Below are 15557 nucleotides of genomic sequence, written 5' to 3' on the forward strand. Positions count from 1 at the left end.
CATTTTGTATTTTTTTATTCTAAATCATTAGAAAATTAAGAGTTTGTATTTATGTTTTCCTTTAATTAAATTATTGATTCGTTGATTTTGTTAATCTTGGGCCTTTTTCTAAGTTGTTGTAGATATAAACACTTCATTGTACAATAGTTATCAAAGCTTTCATTCAGAATGTATTATTCTCTTTACCATGTCCTTCTCTCCTTTTCTTCTATCAATTACTTTTTTCAGCTGCACTCTATCACTCTTTATGCTCCTAAATAAACAAATGAGCAAACAACAAAACAGCTCCCTTCTCACCAGCAGGGTGTCAGCTATACTAATTTCTCAATAACAGCTCATGAAGCTGCACAGACTGAGCAGTGGGCAGTGTAATTGTAATGTAAGCTTGAAAACTTGAGACTAAATCCGTGCATGCATGTAGGAAACCAGGTAGAGAAATCCCAGCCCATAGCTCCAGCATTGAGGACGGGACACTGGGCTTGGCTAGCTACCAAAGGCAACCAAGTTGGTGCGTTAAACAATGTTTTAATCATATTTATAGAAGTTTAATTTCTAGCTTGCAATGTGTGTGCACTTAGTTTAAGAGAGAAAAAGAACTCTTACACAAGTTTCCCTGAGGTCCATTAAATGACTGTGGTCTCTGTATCTGTTTTAGTCAGCTCCAGGGTGGGGCCTTGTTAGAGTACAACAATGCTAGTTGCTTGTTCACAAGCATAACATTAATACTGTCAGGGGGTGCTTTTTGCCCATGGGGTGGGTCTCAAGTTGGGCAAGTCATTGGTTGGCCATTCCCTCAGTTTCTGCTCCATTTTTCTCTCTGTACATCTCATAGGGAGAATGCATTTTGAGTCAAAGGTTTGGGGGGGTGGGTTGGTGTCACTATCTCTCCATTCTGACTTCTGTGGCTACAAGAGGTGGCCACTTCAGGCTCCATATATCCCACTGCTAGAAGTCTCAACAAGAGTTCCCATCATAGATTCCATGGAGCCTCCACAATTCCAGGTCCTGGTAAGTCCTTAGAGATGATGCTTCCTACATCTACCCAAGATGAATCCTTATCCATTCTGTGTAATTTTAGGTTAAAAACATAGTGTTATTTTGTTGTTGTTTCTGAATATACATGCATACATACATACATACAGTCAGACAGACAGACAGACATACAGACATATGTGCATGCATATTAGCGCGCATGTGTGTGTGTGTATGTGTGTGCATGCGTGAGAGTGTGTGTGTGTGTGTATGTATGTATGTATGTATGTATGTATGTTTATGGATAAGTTACCTGCATATGTGTCTGTACATCATGCATGTGGATGCTCACTAAAAGTTGAAGAGGATTCCTTGAAACTGGAGTTAGAGATGGTTATTGACCTCTAGATCAGTACTAGTAACTCAACTCTGTGTGTGCTAGTAACCACTAACACATTTTTCTACTCACTCTTGAGCACTGCTTTAGAGAACTAAATTCACCCTCTGTTCTTCACAGACACAAACACACACACACACACACACACACACATGCAGAGAGAGAGAGAGAGAGAGATAGAGAGAGAGAGAGAGAGAGAGAGAGAGAGAGAGAGAGAGAGAGAGAGAGAGAGAGATTAGTCAGGAAGAAATCTGTATAAACGGGGACTACTGTAATCAATTGTATAGTCCACCATGCTTAGGTCTGTAGAATTACCAACATTCTTTTATAAAGGAAGAGGGTCTGGATTTCTTATACTGACAGCTTTGGCTAGTCAAATACATGCCAGTTTCAAGAGATATCAGAAAAAGTGAAGTGAAAAAAAAAAAAAACACAGCTGTGTCTTCCTCACCTCTACACACTCCCCTATCTCTGCTCACTTAATCAACAATAAGTAATATATCAGTAGTTTCTACCATAAATATTTTTGTTCCTACCAAATCATTACAGCATATAGATCATTTTATTTTACGCCTTTAGCAGTAACAGTAGAGTTATGATGTAACATACATATCAGGTAATATGCTAGCATCTTTCACTGACAATACATATAATTTATAGGTTTTGGATAATATACACAAATATGTGAGTATCTTATTTGTAATAAGCCTATTAAAAAACAATATTTTTTTTTGCTCTCTAGAGAAAAGATCTCAAAAGACTTACCATAAATTTTTCTATGCCATTAAAAGATTTTTGGTTTTTTCTTTCATACATCCATAAATTCATGGACAAGAAAATTTGCATGTATATATATATGTATATATATATATATATATATATATCAGTTTATTGGTACCACTGAACAAAATGTTTATTTGTATTTTTAAGAGAAAACAGTATGTTTCATTATTACTCCTGTTAGCACATGCTTTCTAGAGGGGTGTGTCATGGACAAGAGCTGAGTTTATCATATTTGAGTTTAATCATTTAAGATTAATTAATAGCACGGATTTTACTCTTCTCTCTTATTCCATACAAATTTAACTTATTTACTCTGTTAGCTATTTATGTTGTCAGGAATGTTAAAGGTAAAGTTCTAAACTCAACCATTCTGCTAGCTGCACAAAGCCATTTGGAGGCATTCATTCCTTATCCCTAAAGGACCCTGACAAGGCATTATTTTTTACAGTTATTTTTTTATCCTGACTCCACATTGGAATGTCTTCAAATCCCTCTTTCTTTAACCTATATAAGAGTAACCACTCATTCATTGTTATTACATCTCCTGAATCACCATAAACATATATTTGGTTCATAGTGCAATGATTTGAAATTATTTAGATCAAGCTTGTTTTATAAACTGAAATTCTTCATTTAATTAATTGACAGTAATACCCCAGCATGAAAGTCTAGCCATTAAGAGCATGGATTTATAGTTAGATATTTGATAACATGATCTTCATCCTCAAATCTGGCTGTTAATATTAATTTCCTATTTGTCTAGTAATAGTTGTTTCCATATGTGCTTTGAAAAATATATGTTGACATCGTAGAGTAAACAGTTAACAGGAAGTTATATAAAGCAAATGTTTATTAATTGTGAGTAGTGATTATCATTGCTAAAAATGTGTACCCTGCATATCCTGGCATGATGTGCATCTGAGCATACCACATTTCTGGGGCAGACCCGGGTACTACCTCTCTGGATTCATAGGCTCTAGTCATGATAATTAAACATATCAATGTTTTAAAGAGTCCAAGTCAACCTTTAATTTAGTGGCAATATATTTTTCAACATCCAACCTATGAAATGGTTTATTACATAGTATGTGTTCTTTATGAAAAGTAGAAAATATGGAAGAATATAAAGACGAAAATTTAAAAATCGGTACTAATTTTACATCCAAAATATGGCCACTCTGTTTGCTAACAAAAGAAACTATATTTGCATATTCAATATCTAGCCTACTTTTCCTTGTTAATATGTCACAAGCAATTACACTGTTATCAGGGATTTGAAATATCGGCAGTGGCTACATAATAATCTACTGAATGTACATGTTACAGTGTGTTGGAGATTCCCCAGATACTGGGTATTTGCCTAGTTCCTTTTGAATGTCTGTTACAAAGATTCTTAGAAGTGAAACATTGGATAAAGGCTAGGAAAAAGTGGAGTGCTCTTAATAAGAAATTGTGAACTTGCAAAAAAGGAAGAAAGAAAAAAGAAAAGGAAAAAGAAAGAAAGAAACCTACCTCCAATGAGCTTGAGGTTCAGCCATTCTCACTGAATGTTCACGTATTGACCTTGCAAACATACGTCATACATATTAGTACTTCTCTACTTCTTGTGAAACTGACCCCTGAATAAAATTTATGTTTATTCACTGTTTATATGTTCACCAAAACAGTTTGTAAACTCATTTGTGAGTTATTTTCACTTTGATGCACACGGTTTGGCTTAGAAGAGGCATAAGAGATTCTGACTGGCACCGGATAGCACGCTCAAAAATCTGCTTCCTTGGTAACAGCTGATTCTAGCCTCAATCACTTACATGCTACATCATTCAGTCAAATGACCTTGCTTTTTTCTGCTATGATTTCTTTAAAAATAAATGGAATTTAGTGCATTATCTAAGTGGTCGGTGTGATAAGTGACATAAAAAACATAACCAAAGAGGGAAATCATAATAAGAAATCATAATAAGAACTTCTAACATTGAAATGTATGCATTGATGTGCATATATATATGTATATATATATGTATATATATGTATATATATATGCTCTCTCTGCAATACTATCACAAGTTAAACAGATAGGATTATTAGAAAAATTATGTGTGTAAAGGTCTTCATTTTAGTAAAGAATTTTATAGTTTAAAATAAATTTCAACAAAGAAGTATAAAATATGGCCAAAAAAGAAAATGTTTTCATTGCTACTGAAAGGCTAAACTACTACAGGGTAAATAGACACTGCACCCCGTTATGAGTAACACATTCAAAAGTCTCTTCTTTTTAAAGAATCTATTTTTACTGCTACTTATTTTACAATCTAGTTTGGTACCATAATAATATCATGTTTGCCTATCTGAAGCACATTTGTTTTAAATTTTAATTTTGTTGACTTTTTAACTAATGTTTCAAACTTTTTAATACGTAAATATTGCTGGCCAGTTAGCCATCAGAACAACAATAGTAAATTTTGAAGTATTGAGAGGGAATCTGTAAGGGCAATCCAATAGTACACCAGTGTCTTGTGGGCTTCTTTCAAACCATGAATAAAAGAATGAATTATTCTCTTTGGTATTTGCATTTTGATTGAAATTATGGAAAACTCGATTTCCCTTATTTATTACTTGCATGGCATGTGTTTCCCTTGCAAACTGTCATACAGTAAATACCACAATGGTTCTAGATTGGAGAGGAAATTTGTAAAAATTACCGTCATGAGCAATTTTAAATAAACCTGTACATCACTTTTTAAGTAGATGTGAAAATAAAAGACAAAACTAAGAACTTACTCTAAAGTATAGTCACTGAAACTATAAACAATTAGCTGGAAATAACCCAGATGTACCACAACAGAAGAAAGAATCCAGAGAATGTGGTTCATTTACACAATGGAATATCACTTAGCTATTAAGAATGAAGACAACCTGAGTTTTGCAGGCAAATGGATGGAACTAAAAAATATCCTGTCTTAGTCAGGGTTTGTATTTCTGCACAAACAAAATGACCAAGAAGGGATGTTACTTACTGGCTTCCTTCCCCTGGTTTGCTCAGCTTGCTTTCTTATAGAACCCAGGACTACCAGCCCAGGGTCAGCACCACCCACAATGAACTGGGTCCTCCCTCCTTGATCACTAGCTATGAAAATGCCTTACAACTGGGCTTCATGGAGGCGTTTCCTCAACTGAGGCTCCTTTCTCTGTGATAACTTCAGCTTGTGTCAGGTTGGCATATAAATCCAGTCAGTACACTTCCTGAGAGAGGTAACTCAGACCCAAAAGGCACACATGTCATGTACTCACTAATAGGTGGATATTAGTAAAAAATGCAGAATACCCAGAATACAGTCCACAGAACTCAAAAAGATTAGCAAGCTGAAGGGCCCAGATGAGGATGCCTCAATCCTACTTGGGAGGGAGAATAAAGCAATCACAGGAGAGGGGAAGGAGGGAGAGACCTGGGTGGGAAAAGGGAAAAGTGACACGGAGGGGAAGAAGGGAATATGATCAGGTACTGGGTGTGTGTGCAGGGGAACAGGACTGAAGCCCTGAGGGCAAGCAGAAAGAATGGAAGCAGGCAACCATGGGAGGTAGAAGGTGGGGGTGGGGGGTGCATCCAGAATGTACCAGACAACTGGGAGGTGATAGACTCTCGGGACTCAAAGGGAGGGATCTTAGATAAAATACCTTCAGTAAAGAGAGGGAAGTTGTAGAGTCCACCTCCAGCAGAAAACCAAGGCATCAAGTGAGGGATGGGGTTGCCATTCCACAGTCAAAATCTCTTACCCATAATTGTTCCTCTCAGAAAGAACTGAGGGGAAAAAATAGAGAAGATCCTGTAGAAAAGGAGGTCCAGCGACTGACCCAAATTGGGATCCAGCTCAAGGAGAGGCCCCAAGACCTGACACTATTACTTAGGCTATGGTGTGCTCACAAAAAGGGCCTATTGTGACTGCCCCCGGAAAGACCTAACAAGCAGCTGAAATAGTCAGATGCAGATATGTGCACCCAGACAATGAACAGACGCTGCTAACTTCTCTGTTGAATTAGAGAAAACCTGGAAGAAGCTGAGGAGGAGGGCGACTCTGTAAGAGGACCAGTCTCAACTAACCTCGACCTCCGAGATCTCTCAGATATCGGGCAGCATATACCAGCCTATATGAGGCCCCCAGCACATACACAGCAGAGGACTCATAGGGTGTAGGTAGGTCTCTTGTGGTGCGGAGTATGGGGAATAGGAGCATCTTCATGGAGATGGGGGTGAGGTGGAACAGTCAGAGGGCGGTCAGGGAGGAGGATAAAATCTGAACTGTAAAAGGGGATTAAATAAAATTAAAAAAATTATAAAGACAAATGTGTCACACATATTCGGATGTTAGCTTTCCTTATACAGTTAACGATAATCAAAATGACCAAAGAAACTCAGTATTTGGAAAAATGAAAAACAATTTTTAGTTTGTGATAAAAATATCATTTTAAAATATATTTTAATAATTCTCTGATTATTTCATTTAAACCTTTTGTGTTTATATTTCCTCCACTCCTACAACTTGAAATATTTGTATAGAAACGCTGAATCAAATTTGTGTTAATTATCTACTTACAGTTATGAGATTATCTACCCAAGTATGATCAATTTCTAATTTGAAAACTGTTCTCTGTATCTCTGTGTCTCTGTGTACTGTGTCTCTGTCTCTGTCTCTCTCTCTCTCTATCTATCTATCTATCTATCTATCTGTTTCTCTGTCTCTCTGTCTCTGTCTTTCTCTTTCTCAGAAAACTCAAATGGATATATACTTTCTACAGTGGAATATTTTTGAACTAGAAAATATTTCTAAGTCATCATTTCTTACATTTTACAATTTCTGGGAGACTTGAGGAAATGGTTAAATATCCAAGACCACACAATTGAAAAGAACCAGTTAGGAAAAGATAGTAAGCTCATTATAGTAAGCCATGGTTCTGTTTGTTTGATTTTTTATTATAAGTTCTCCATTCAATATCAAGGAACAAATGGAATTATTTATGAGATATAAAATAGTATTGATATGGTTAACGCTAAATTTCAAGAGATGCTTATGTTTTTCTGTAACAGCGTGCTTCAGAGTTCCACCTTGCTCTTGCTTCTGCTAGTCAGGCAGCTTGAGCAGCTTTCTCTATGACTTGTACGGTGCTGGGAGAGTAGAAAAGCATCATAATCCCTCTGCTCCTAAATTATGTCTTAAATCCTGGGAGCAAATAAGATATAGTACACAAATAAGCAGAAGATTCAAATAAGATCTACAGAGGAAACTAAGCTACAGTTAGAGTAAAAGGTGGGAGAAAGTCAGCAGGTGATATGAGTGCATCACTTTTAGACAGCAATGGGATGTTCTATAACATTGTGTGAATATTCTATAGTATTGTGGGGATCCAGAAGCCATGTGAACTTGTAGGGAAAATTGAAAGAATAAATCTTAGCAAAGTACAGGAAGGAGACTTCTGCCTGTGAAGCTCCCCATTTGGAATTATCTGTTACCTCAGGTTATCCTATTTGCTTTGCAGTCAGAACTTACATATTCTTCCAGATTGGTATTCTGAGTCTAAAGTGTAAGATTTTTATCTTTCTTAGCCTTTTATAGTTCCTGAAAAAATTGACATGTGCAATAAACTATTTCTTTTAGCAATTAAGTCTTAGTTCCCTTTAGTTTATTCACTTTATCCTGACTATACCACTCTTCTTCTCCCAGTCCCCTTTCACACATCACTGTCTCTCATTCCCCTCCCCTTCTCCTTGGACTAGGGGAAAGAATCCAGTCACTGCTGGATTGTCATATCTCCTCCCACTAAGGCCAACCAAGGCAGACCAATTAGGGCAACAGGATCCACAGGCAGGCAATGGAGTCGGGGAGAAACCCCCTACCTCCAGTTGTTGTTGGGGCACATGAAATCCAATATGTACACCTGCTACATAAGTGCTGTGAGAGGGTAGGGGAGGGAGGTACATCTCATGTCATATTTGTGGTTCAGTCACTGGGAGCCCTCACAGGGTCAAGTTTGGTCTTCTTGTGGAGTCCCTGTCCTCTCAGGGTCCCTCAATCCTTTCCCCTACTCTTCCACAAGAATCCCTCAGGTCCATCTAATGTTTGGTTTTGGGCTTTTGCATCTGTTTTTGGTCAGGTGCTGGATGGAGCCTCTCAGAGGACAATTATGCTTGCAGACAGGAGCACAGCATAACAATTAAAGTTTCTCTCTTCAGGCTCATCTTCCTTTAGATCTGAACAATCAGGATTTATATAATAGATTTTTCACTTTTCATGGCTTTTGTTTTGCATTTATACACACAGTTATACATTTTAAATGTAGTTAGAGGTTTCTGTGTGTGATTGGATCTCTTAGAAAATATCTTCCCTTTTTTTAAATCTGAGGCAATACTGGAGCTCTCGAGCTATGTGCAGTCTATAATTAGCTTTTACTTTTGTCCAAAATCAGATAAAAATAGCTCTTGTTTCTAAACCACTATTGTTTATACTTTCTTGGTTTAAACATGCAGTTCCAATCCAAATAGGTCTTAACATGGAATACTCTGGATAGACCTAATGAAAAAAAACTATTTAATCTGGATATTTTATCATAATGATTGCCTGTGTGCCTCTGACTTTGACATTAGTTAATTAACATCCATTTAATATTCCCCTTCAGAATGCATGCACATGCTCATCGTTCTTCTGACACCATGACCTCTGATTCCCCTTGGCTTCCCTTAAGTAATAACTAGGACGTCCTCTCTTGTGTTGGCATCTCCTGCTGCTGCAATCATCTCAAGGCAGCTACTTTTGTTTTATGCTCATGGTTGTGGGCTTGAAAACAACTAAAGAATTTCACATCATTTGTCTGGCTCTTTGAACTGCCTTAGGCTTTGTCAAACAAATTTAAAATACAGTTATGGTAGTTTGCTCACAGTAGAGTTTAGGGTTTCTCATAAATGCCCTTCTGGATTGTTCGTTCTAAGTTGGAGAGTCAAAATAAAAGGACTTTAAAAGAATCAACTTCTGTGAAGTCAAACTTTGAGGTTTCAGTGAACCAAAGTTTTATATATACATATATTCTATTTGTTTTCTTTTTCCTTTCTCAGTTCCATAAGCAACTTACATAATATACTTACAACTTTTAGAAATTTGCTTACTCTTTTTTTCTTCCACAACTAATTGGAGTTGCAAAAGTTACAGCCACCAGCAGCCACAATGACCACAGAGTGAAATGAAGTGGCCTGTGGTCGGTAGTGATTCATTATGCCCAGGTTTTAGAATTAAACTTAATGGAGGGGAAATGGGTTGCTCATTATGAGCGGTTGCCATTTTCTCCATTGATTTAACCACACTGTTAAACACAAATAAGAATATATTTTGCTTAAAATTTACAATTGAATTCAAGTATTTTTCTCTTAAGTTTATATGAATTAATTCTACCATCAGTTTTCAGCAGTCCTTTAAAAATCAAAAATAATTGATTAATGTTTTGAAGATAAAAAAAGAGTTGAACTCATATGCGGCAGAAAATAAATCAGTGTGTTCAGCATTAAGTATTTAAATATATAATATTTTATATATTGCATATATGTATATTGCTTAATATACTCATGTAATTATTTAGTAATTTGTATAATTATAAATATAATATATCACGTTTATATATGATATGAATATAAACTAGTAAAAATCCAGTTAAAACGCATTGTAGATTTATTAAACATACTTTTGTAGAGCCTATACATTCAGCAGAGGGAAAATATTCTCCTCTTTTATGTGTTGATAAATAAGACATTGAAAAAAATTGTAGACTTTAAATGGACTATACTAGAAAGATGACTTCTTGGGTAAGATGTTTGCCATGCAAGTATGAGGTTCTCGGTTCCCATTTAAGCACTGGGCATTCTGTCTCTTGTTTACAATCTCAGCCTTCTAAGGAACACTCAAGATGGGTTGTGCGACTCCTTAGCCTGATAGCCTAGTGGATATAGTGAAGTCTAGGTTCAGTGATAGACCCGGCACTGAAGACGGAGAAAAAACAAAGATGAATAACATCTTTTGGAAAAAAGCTCATGTCATGTCAACCTCTTGCTTCTGTTAGTCCTGCATGGGTGTGTGCATACTCACAGACTGATTCATGAGCACATATACATAGCGCATGCGCGGACACACACACACACACACACACACACACACACACACACACACACGCACGCACGCACACACACGCACGCACACACACACGCACATGCACGCACGCACGCACGCACACACACACACGTTATCCACACCATTTACAAATTTTAGGGTTTTTAGTTTTTTAATTATTGGATATTTTATGCATTTACATTTCAAATGTTATCCCTTTTTCAGGTTTCCCCTCTGGAAGCCCCCTATCTCATCCCCCATCCCTGCTTATATGAGGGTGCTCCCCCACCCATGCACCCAGCCACTCCTACCTCACTGTCCTGTCACTCCCGCACACTGGAGAATGGAGCCTTCACAGGGCCAAAGGCCTCTCCACCCACTGATGCCCAACAAGGCCATCCTCTGCTACATATTTCAACTGGAGCCATGGGTCGCTCCATGTGTACTCTGGTTGGTTTTTCGTCCCTGTGAGTTCTGTGAGGTCTGGTCGGTTGATACTGTTGTTCTTACTATGGGATTGAAAATGCCTTCAGCTCCTTCAGTCCTTTCTCTAACTCCTCCATTGGTTCCCTGTCCTCAAATCCTCAGTCCAATGATTAGATGTGGACATAGGGCTCTGTATTTGTCAGGAGCTGGCAGAGCCTCTCAGGAGAAAGCTGTAACAGGCTCCTGTATGTAAACACTACTTGGCATCAGCAATAGTGTCTGGGTTTGGTCTCTGTATATGAGATGGATCAGTCTCGGGATGGCCTTTCCTTCTGTCTGGGGCCCGGGGGCTGGGGAGTTATATCCCTGTACACCACAAACCTATTTGTATCATGCTCTTCTTATTTTAAATGTTTTAAATTTGAATGTTCATGGACATTCAGCTGCCGAGCATTTTGGCTCCCTCACATTTCCACTCTGTAAGTTTCAGTGAAATGGAAGGAGCCTACAGCAAACAAATGGCGTGAAAGTGACCCTGTGCTCATATGGGGATGAGGTCATATTTGTGTTTCTTCGCAGGAAGAAATGGGGCAAGATGGCTGCAGGAAAGTTTGGTGTGACAATTGGAACAATACTGCCCTCCTGCTGATTAACTCTCTGGTGATCATGGTTCCTGTAAGTGGTGAAGTCTACTGGGCCTATGTTCCTAACCCTCCACTAATACATCTGGTAGTGTGGTCCAGACTGGAGATTCTCATAACCGATAATAATACACAACTTCTTGGATCTCTCTGAACTGGGGAGTCAACTTATAATAAGATGATGACTTTCAATGCATTTGGGGGTGCGATTCCTGTTTGCTTTGTGAAGTATAGTATGATTGCTGGGTGTATTTCAGTGTTTCCTCAAATTTGGAAGAAAAACCTTTTAGCTGTACTCAAAGCATAGAGATATGCATGAGATAACATTATAAGGAATTTGCCCCTAATCCTCATGAGATTCAACCTTGTGGATCTGAACCCAACAGTGAACAGTGGTACTGGCATTTATCAAAGTTATTAGATGGAAAGAATGTTATAATCAAACCCCAATGTGGTTTAATGTTTCCAATAAAATGTGAATTATTGATTGGGCAGGGAATCCATCAAACATTGGGCAAAAGGAGATGTCCCTAGGCCTGCAGCAATCAGAAGAATTTGTTTTTATCCTGGTAAAGGATGTTATATCTAACATGATAGAAACAATTTGTTTCTCATAAAATATAATGTTATCATTTGAATAAAAAAGAAATTAAAAGTGTTTTTACTCAGCGAGAGCAATATGATACAAACTTCCTTAAAACATTTAGACACAATAATTCAGAACAATTTACAAAGTTGGGATAACATGCAGAAGAAATATTAAAAGTCCCTAATAGCCAGTAGGAGTAAGAATGGCCTCTCAGATCTTCTCACAGTATAGCTGGATCTCTCTCTTCTTTATTTGCTGTATCATACTTGGTTACTCCGTTCTAGCAGCAGTTTTTGTTTTTGTTTTTTTGTTTTTGTTTTGTTTTGTTTTTTGTTTTTTCCAGAGCCGAGGATCAAACCCAGGGCCTTGCACTTGCTAGGCAAGTGCTCTACCACTGAGCTAAATCCTTAACCCCAGGTTACTCCATTCTAAATCGCTCTCCTTCTTTCGTTTATTTGCCCAATACATGATATGCAGAGGGTGTGTTGCGTATTGGACATCATTCTAACTAATCTCCTTGCATGAAGACAGGAATTTAAGTGAAAGTGGGTTTTTTTTATATTTTAGTGTAAACATATGTTATATTTTTCATGGTGTACCAGATGATCATCAGTTTCGAGGAGATAGCTTGAGGTTAGGCAAGGATTGTAGGAGTAGATGTCATACTTTTATTTCCTGTATCCTAATTATACTCTGCCCAATAGAAACAAAGCATTGCTTAGCTTGAGCACCACAATGGGAAATTCTCCTGAGGTTGTAGGCCCTTACTTTAGCAGATCCATTTCCCCTCTACAAGCACACAGACATGGATATTTATGCCACACAGCTGCTAATTACATGTGTCTTTCCCAGGATTAATTAAATGCGGGTTTGACCTTTGTCTTTTCTGTGCTTCATATTTCAATCTTTGAAGCACAGTGTATCATTTTTTTAAGTGCATTCCTAATCTCCCTCTGGTACAAGGGGTGATATTCAATTACTTTTGTCAAGTTTCCCGATTTGCTTCTGGCAGTGAGACCCTTAAATGTAATGTAAATTCACCGTCTTGACAATTATCCATTCTCATATCATCTATGCAGAGAGCAGGAGGTTAAAATTCACCAAAAAACATATGATTTTTTTTTTACAAAATCCACTGTTTCTACTCAGGTCGTTATAGAACTTTGGCAGAAATGAGGCACCATGTCCTAAGGTTGTTCTTTGTTTTCACATAACATTCAGATCACCCAGGTAACATGAAAAATATTTGTGCTTGATCCCACATCCAGGGTTGAATTCCACACGATAGATGAGACATGGGTTCTTATAGTTTTGAAATTTTCACAAAATGATTCTATTTTCTAGGCAAGGAAAATGAGAAATTCAGATGTAGCAAGAAACCTCTGTCTAACCTACAAGCTTTGGAGAAATGCAATCTCAGACCATATCTCAAAATATGGTTCAGTATCTAAATTTTAACAAAACCACTCATTAGCTGTCTGAGCATTCACATTCAGAATTCAGTGCCCAGGTTTCTTAAACACTTCCTCTTTGTGAAAGTATAGAAGTCGAGAGAAGAAATGTTTTCTCTGTTCTAGAGTCAGGCAATTGGGTAAAAGAGAACATGGTTAGATTCCGGTTTTAGACTCCTCTCTTTTGATTATTTCTTTGCATGTAGTGACTTTTCACCATAAAGGACTATAGATTTTGTAAATGTATAGAACCTTGATTCAAAGTGGAAGAAATCCATGCACAGACCAATAAAAGAAAGAATAAATTGCACCACTGCTAAATAAAAATCAATACAGCCAAAGACCTTAAGCAAAGAGTACTGAGAAGTTAGTCATACTTTAATAGCCACATAGAAATTTGATTGTCATAATAGCTTTAGAAAATTTACTGCTGACCAAGTAATGAGCTTTCTCAGACTCCTACCATATATTTATTGTGTTTTTTTCCTAACTTTTGATTTTCTACTTCTTTTTTTAAGACAGAAACAAAACAAACATTTAAAAGTACTGTCGTAAATTCTGTGTACCATAATAGAGCTAGCTTTGATAATTTTCATTCTTTGCAGAACTTATTTGATTTGTGTTCCAGTATTTGTTTGTGTAGTCCAAAAATCCATTGTAATCAAAGAAAATGCCCAGAAGAATTTCCCCTCTAATATATAGTTATCTGGTCCTGTTTATTATAACATCAAAAGCAAATAGAATGAAAGCAGATGGTCTTGTTATCAGGGGATGGCTCTGACAGCATTGTGTACGCATGTCAATTTCTTAATCCTTAAGAAGAGACTATTATCATTCATGACCACAGTTGAGAAAATAATGAAAAATAAATACCTCCCATGAAAGAAGCACCTATGTGTTACAAATCTATTCAAAATGGAATAGTGATATCATGTACAATATTTCAAAATCATAAAAACACATCTTTTGGTGAAGAGTCAATGTTTGGAATCTATTGCAAACTATTTAGCAAACACTGAGTCCTAATTAATAAGGCATTGGTTATGTGCTTACTATCTTAGGGATTCCATTGTTGAGATTAGACACTATGACCAAGGCCATTCTTCAAAAAGGACAACCTTTAATTGAGGCTGCCTGACAGGATCAGAGGTTCAGTCCGTTATAACCAAAGCAAGAGAGCATGCCAGCCTCCAGACAGGCATGGCTTTGGAGGAGCTGGGGATTCTACATCTTAATCTGAAGGCCACTAGGAGAAGACTGGATCCCACATAACTAGGAGGAGCCTCTCAAATTCCAACTCCACAGTAGTACACTTCTTTCAGCAAGTCTACGCTTACTCCAATAAGACCACATCTCCTAATAGTGTCACTCCCTGGGCCAAGCATATTCAAGGCACCACATTTCAATCCCTGGCCACCATAGACTTGTTCAAACACATGAGTCTACTGGGGATATACTTAGGCATAGAACGATGCAAAATGCATTTAGTCCTACTTCAAATGTCCCATAGTCAATAACAGTTTCTACAATATTAAAAGCCCAAAGTTCAAAGTCTCTTCTGAGACTTATACAATCCCTAAACTGTAATACCTTTAGAAATCATAGTTACAAAAAACAGATTATCTACCTCCAATATCACAGGATATGCATCATCACTCCTAAACATCATAATGCGGAAATACTGGACCAAAGAAAGACCCAAAAACCAGCTGGACAAACTCAAAACTCTGTATTTCCATGTCTGGTAGCAAGGTACTTTTTTTATTGTTGTTTGTTTTGTTTTTTATTTAACAATCATATTTATATCAGTAAATTTAAATTCCACAAAACATCTGCACAAAGAAAATCACAACCAATTGAAAATGATATAAACTGCCCACCTAGATAAGATTAATTTTAGTATAAAAATCTATCTCTTATGAAATATTCATAACTACCTGTAGCCCACTAAGGTCACACAAATCTGGGTCACCCTTACCTTCCTCTATTTTGGTTCTTCTTCCTCTTTCTCCTCTCTCTTGCCTCTCTTCAAACCTATGTGCCTACCTAACTATTTTACTGCCTAATCACAGGCCTTGCATTACCTTATGCCTGCCTTCACCTGCATAAAGACAACAGTCTACACATCACCCTTCCTGTCTAATTAAAAAAGGA

At 37.2% G+C, this 15557-nt stretch overlaps 2 long non-coding RNA genes across 13 annotated transcripts in view; one reads left to right on the forward strand and one right to left on the reverse strand.

Annotated features, from left to right (window-relative positions):
- LOC134479460 (uncharacterized) overlaps window positions 1-6155 on the reverse strand; it is a 28163-nt gene extending 22008 nt beyond the window's left edge. The window contains exon 1 of one of the 2 annotated variants that reach the window (XR_010052779.1): window positions 5927-6155. This is a non-coding gene — a long non-coding RNA (uncharacterized LOC134479460). Of the gene's footprint in view, window positions 1-5827 lie in introns of both variants that reach the window. The other variant, XR_010052778.1, reaches the window with a different exon arrangement.
- Window positions 6131-15557, forward strand: part of LOC120103596 (uncharacterized) — a 38939-nt gene continuing 29512 nt past the window's right edge. For 4 of the 11 annotated variants that reach the window (XR_010052769.1, XR_010052770.1, XR_010052776.1 and 1 more), the window contains exons 1-2: window positions 6149-6344; window positions 11302-15155. This is a non-coding gene — a long non-coding RNA (uncharacterized LOC120103596). Of the gene's footprint in view, window positions 6345-11301; window positions 15156-15557 lie in introns of all 11 variants that reach the window. The other 7 variants (XR_005506159.2, XR_010052772.1, XR_010052773.1 and 4 more) reach the window with 5 other exon arrangements.

This window comes from Rattus norvegicus, chromosome 6, assembly GCF_036323735.1.
Source record: "Rattus norvegicus strain BN/NHsdMcwi chromosome 6, GRCr8, whole genome shotgun sequence".
Lineage (NCBI taxonomy): Eukaryota > Metazoa > Chordata > Mammalia > Rodentia > Muridae > Rattus > Rattus norvegicus.